Below are 6,105 nucleotides of genomic sequence, written 5' to 3' on the forward strand. Positions count from 1 at the left end.
GCACTGCTGTCTGTTGGCATCTTCTTCAAAGCTCACATTGTACTTACTCTTCTTAAAAAACTATGTGTGATGTATCTGCTTCACCACAGCTAAAGCTTGGCTTTCCATTCAGTTAATGAAAAAACACTAATAACTTCACAATTAAGCAACGCTATCACTGCCTTTTCTTTCAGAGTTCAGCCAGGGTGAAGCTCTCACTGCTACAGTCTAGACAAGGCTTCTAGACAGTTAAAGCTGTCTAGAAGCTTAAAGCAGCTTTAGGCTCCCCAGGCAGTTTGGGTGGCCCACTGGGCTTCTGACTCCCACCTCTGCACAGAGGTCAGTTTGAATTTTCAGAAAGTCCACATACTTCACAGATTTTCCTCACACCACTGTTGCTTCAAGTTCCTCCAGAAGCTCCATACTTTGCTCTCTGTCTACAGAACAAAGCATAAGCAATGGCAGAGAACTGGAAACAAATCTGCTTCTTGTGAGTGATCATTGCATTCATGCTGTTATGTATTTATTGCTGAGCTTTTATTGCACTGCTAGTATTTTTCAAGTATGAAAAAACAAGTGCATCTTCCTGTACAGATTAAACATCCGCATTATGAACTGTTGGCTTGAGACCAGAAGCTCATTAGCAAAGTTAATGTTAGTTCATGCACAATTCATAGAGAGGTTGGCATTTCATCATTAGTGCCTGCCTCAGGAAATCTTATCCTTGTGCTGTGGGAGGTTTAAAGTATTCATTTATAACTTACCCACTGGAGATGGAAACTTCCCACAGACACTTCTGCTAATGCACAAGGTCAGCTCTGAGGTTAAGAACTTGATCTGGAAGTTGAAGCAAGTAGTCCTGTCTGGCATGAGTTGAAAGTGCACCTTACAGATGCCACAAAGATTTTTTTTCCACTCCTCCCCCAGATAAGGAAGCATAAACCCAATGCAGCGGATCAAAAGCACTACTTCAACTTTGCCAGGCCAACTTCGCTGTTCTAAATATGCTGACCAGCTTCAGGGACTGTGATCACCAGGAGGTAAGCTTGGTTTTCAGCAAGGAAATGAGTGAGCAAAGACAAAACTCCCATTACAGAGTTGGTATAAACAAAGTGTTTCTTCACAGCCAGGAGGTGCATTACCTTATTTTTTACCCTCTTGATCACAGATTTACTACTCTACATAGGAAAAAGATTTTTGTCCAAGTGAGCAATAGTAGTGCATTAAAGCGTGACTGCTATGCTGGGAGGAAACAAGGCAGCCCCACACCAGGAAAAATTGGTCATAAGGGAGTACATACAAGATTAGAGAGCCTGTGGCCGAATGTTAAAACCAGTGCGCTATGTCACTGCCGGGGATTTCCATACGGGTTTTTCATCTCTGGCCATTATTCCTGCAAAACAAATCACTGTTAATGTTGAAATTAGTACAGCTCACATTTAATGTGGGATGTGGTGTGAGATCAGAGTAAGTGGATTGCTAGTGAACAGGACATGGGAAGTGTGGAATGGGCTGATATTTGTGTTCTTGGTCTTCAATCTGAATTGGTAGAACAGGCACAGAGGACACCTATACAGGAGGTGCTCCTGCATGTCTCCAGCTGTAGAACCAGGGATAATCATTGGTTTGCCTCACAAAGGTGCCTTCAGAATTAAGGTTGTCGAGAATCAGATCAGGTCTTTTTATCCTGTGCTGCTTTGTGTCACTTATTTCCACCCACTTAAAAAATTTTCCAAGTTCATTTATATGTACCCCTACATTTAAAAGAAGAAATTGCTGTGATTAACAGTCCTAATACGTTAAATATGTTTGCATTATCAGTGTTTTACTAGCGCTATACAGATGTCCATGTTTGTCAGTAATTTAAGGTAGGAGTTTGGCCTTCTGTTACAAGAGCAGAAAGTTCAAGTTATGATTGTGTGGAAATTGTGATTTGTAATAATCTGATAAAGAGGAATGCTGACCTCCTGGAGGAATTAGATCTCTTCATTGAACTATGGGAAACTTTCAGGAACTCAAAAATAGAATAGTTAGGGTTGGAAAGGACCTTAAGTTCATCAAGTTCCAACCCCCTGCCGTGGGCAGGGATGCTTCACACTAGACCCATGTTGCCCAAGTCTCTGTCCAACCTGGGCTTGAACACCACCAGGGATGGAGGGTTTAAACTTCTTTGGCAACCTGTTCCACTGCCTCACCAACCTCACAGCGAAGAATTTCTTATATCTAACCTGAATTCCCCTTATTTAAGTAAGTTTAAACCCATTACCCTTTCTCTTATCACTACAGTCCTGATGAAGTGTTCCTCTCCAGCATCCCTGTAGGCCCCCTTTAGATACTGGAAGGCTGCTATGAGGTCTCCACGCAGTCTTCTCTTCTCCAGGCTGAACAGTTATGCAATCTTATTTCTGCTATTTCCAGTATCCATCTCCCTTATACACAGTAATGAGCCATGGATTTAATCTAGAAAATACCTTTTTAGCTCTAATTATAATTCTAGGAATCTTGGAGACAGGAAAAGCCAGACAGAAGGATTTTCTTTTTCATCAAGCAGTTCGTTGCCTTAGGCTTTTGTGCCCCTGACATGTTTCCTTTGAAGTTTAGCATAGCTTAGATCAAAAGGCAAACATAGCCCATGATTATAATGAGGGAGAGCCTCTGGCTTAGTGTGGAGATGAGCCTTCTGGAAACCTGGAATAGATAATAACACATCAGAATCTTCAGTTTGCATATTGGAGGGGAGTAGGGAGGGAAAGAGGCAAAGAAGGTTTTTCAACTCTAAATATCAATAGTTCCTGGCTTTTTCTCTAGAGACAACCTAATACTATTTCAGATGCACACTGTCTCTTGACACTGTAGCCTGCATGGAACAAAAGAAGAGAGACCCCCAGGAGCATCAGGTAAACCAAGCTGGCCACCTTCTGGTGTCTAACTGCATGGATTTACAGCTGCCCCAAGACAAGACCCACACTGGGAGAGGTTAGTGCTGTACCTAGGGGAAGGCTGTTGTTTGCAGTTATTTCCTATGAACAGAGGACTTGAAGACCTCAGCAGCTCTAGTTAAGGCAAGTGTGCAAGGTAACCCCAGCTCCATGTGCCACTCAGCTACCTGCAAGGCTCCTGCCTGTTCCCACCACTGAGGGAGCAAAGAGGCACACAGAACCACCAAGGGAGAGCAGTTATACTCAGATTCGTGTATGTTTGCTTTTTTCTCACAAGAGATAGACTCATAGAATCATAGAACAGTTAGGGTTGGAAAGGACCTTAGCATCATCTAGTTCCAACCCCCTGCCATGGGCAGGGACACCTCACACTAAACCATGTCACCCAAGGCTCTGTCCAACCTCGCCTTGAGCACTGCCAGAGATAGAGCATTCACAGCTTCCCTGGGCAACCCATTCCAGCGCCTCACCACCCTCACAGTAAAGAATTTCTTCCTTATATCCAGTCTAAACCTCTGCTGTTTAAGTTTCAACCCATTACCCCTTGTCCTGTCACTACAGTCCTTAATGAATAGTCCCTCCCCAGCATCCCTGTAGGCCCCCTTCAGATACTGGAAGGCTGCTATGAGGTCTCCATGCAGCCTTCTCTTCTCCAGGTTGAACAGCCCCAACTTTCTCAACCTGTCTTCATATAGGAGGTGCTCCAGTCCCCTGATCATCCTCGTGGCCTCCTCTGGACTTGTTCCAACAGTTCCATGTCCTTTTTATGTTGAGGACACCATAACTGCACACAATACTCCATGTGAGGTCTCACGAGAGCAGATTAGAGGGGCAGGATCACCTCCTTCGACCTTCTGCTCACGCTCCTTTTGATGCAGCCCAGAATACAGTTGGCTTTCTGGGCTGTGAGCTCACCCTGAAGCCAGTTCATGTTCATTTTCTCATCAATCAACACCCCTAAGTCCTTCTCTGCAGGGCTGCTCTGAATCTCTTCTCTAATCTTGCATTATAAAGTAACATCCCTTTAATCAATCAGGCAAATGAGCTGTTGTACAAAAACCCCACAAAACTGTGTTAATGTTTACAGCCCATGAACTACTGCTGGTTTTCAGGTAATAATACAGGTGTGTCTGTGTCATTTGAAGTGGCAGGAGAAACCTGCAGGTTCTTGCATGTGACCACAAAACCACCTCTGCCATCAGAAGTGGCCAGCCCCTGCACATGGAGGCTGTAGCACTTCCTAAGAGTGTAAGGCAAAACCAAAGGAGATGAGTAAGCCTTGGTACACTTCAAGCTGCCACACTGGATTAAGAGCTAGTTTTTTCCTAGCAAAAGCACCCTTCTCAGTCCCAAATCTTCACTAATCCCCTGTAAAAGATTAATTTCCCCATTGCCGCCATACACCAAGACCCAGAAGAGGCTGGACATGAAGCCTGCAGGCAGGGACCACCTGCTTCTTTCTCAACATAGCTGTGATTTGGACATCCAGGCTGGCTGCTCTTCAGCTGCTGTGCCAGTACCAGAAATGCGGTGTTTTGTTTCTGATTCACATCTGCAGAGAAGGTTGCACAAAATGGGAGGTCAGGGTGAGGTGCACAAATTGGGTTTAGATAGTTTTGAAGGGAACAAAGAAGCAGCACAACAGTCTCTCGAGCTACAATACACCCATGCCCTAACATACACCACCATTCCGAAAAGTCATTCCCCATTTTCCATGCAGTAAAAGAAAATTCCATTTCTCCTAAAACAGCTCAACAGGCTTTTTAGGGGAAAGTTTGTTAACAAAGAAAATTGTGGGGAGGGAGCAATCCCAGAAGCTTGGCAGGCTATCGGCGTTGCAGAGCACTGCTAGGTTCTGATTTCATGCAGCAAATTAAAGGGAACTCCCTCAAGAAAATTGGACTGCATATTTAAAACAAAAATAATCCTCCAACCTTTTGCCTCAGCTAGTGTTATTCTGACACTGAAGTGTCTACCTAGGGACTGCTGCTTCCTCTTCATGATGAAATACTTGAGTAAATTTATTCCATAGAATAATATGCAGGATTATTTCATTTGCATTGCCTGATTTCTGTTTCTTTGTGGGTTTTTCCCCCTTTTTTCCTTTATTTACTTAGCCAAAGGTCAAGGAGGTACCTTTCCTAGCAGTATTTACATCTCTGAGTATCTTTCCCTGCTAAAAAATAGCAAAAGCTCTCCAAAGTACTTCTCTTGATGGAAGAAGCAGCAGGAATGCTGTAAGAAGCCTACCTTGAGCTCTTTAAAAAATACATAAATAAATAAATAAATATAGAAAGAAAAAAGTAATCAAATAATTGGCCAGCCCAACACTTACACATTTGTTGTGCTGCAAAATATCCTGGTTTTGCCCTGGTGAAAGGAATTTGGTGGAGGCATTGCACTGCAGCTTATGAATGTGGCACTTGTGTGAAATACAGCATTCAGGTTGCTGTGTGCACCTTTGGAGGGCTTGCTGCCAGATGGGGCAGGGGTCTGGTGAGGAAGGACACCAAAAAGGCCAAAGGACTCAACGCCACCATCTGCCTGGTCTTACTGGAAAGAGCAACCTTCAGGAACCTCAGGCTCCCTGAGACAAGGGGAACGTTTGGAGCAAGAAGATGCATCTGGGAGAGGATGAGGATCATGCTGCGGAACAGAAGTTCCACCTTGAATACAATGACCACAAAACATTTTACCTGGGACTGCAGAATTGAGGTGGGTTTGTTTTCTGATGTCTTAACCGAATGATGGAGTTAAGAATCAATCTGATTTCATTGCCTGTTACCAACTGCCTGGAACAAGTTCCTTTTTTTCCCAGAATATTAAAATATTTTCAGCTTTATTACATGGGAATTTATAGACTACTCAAAGGGTCCCTGGATCTTTCAAAAAAAACTGCCACAAAATATATATATATATATATAAATTGTTATACTGCTTTTAAGTTCTTTAAGGCTCAAGTATGATATTGCTCAGGCTGCGAACTACATGTGGATTTAATTTCATAATGAAATGCTAATAAAAAGCCTCCTTGGAGCTCACCTTTAAATACAGCTAGGAATGAAATTTTCCTCATCCAGCCCAGAGCCTGAATTGCCGGCAGTAGTGAGGCCAACAGTATAACTGCTGAAATAAATGCATACGCATATATACACCTGCACTATATGTGTGTGTACTGCACACACTG

The sequence above is a fragment of the Melopsittacus undulatus genome, chromosome 5 (genome assembly GCF_012275295.1).
Source record: "Melopsittacus undulatus isolate bMelUnd1 chromosome 5, bMelUnd1.mat.Z, whole genome shotgun sequence".
Classification (NCBI taxonomy): domain Eukaryota; kingdom Metazoa; phylum Chordata; class Aves; order Psittaciformes; family Psittaculidae; genus Melopsittacus; species Melopsittacus undulatus.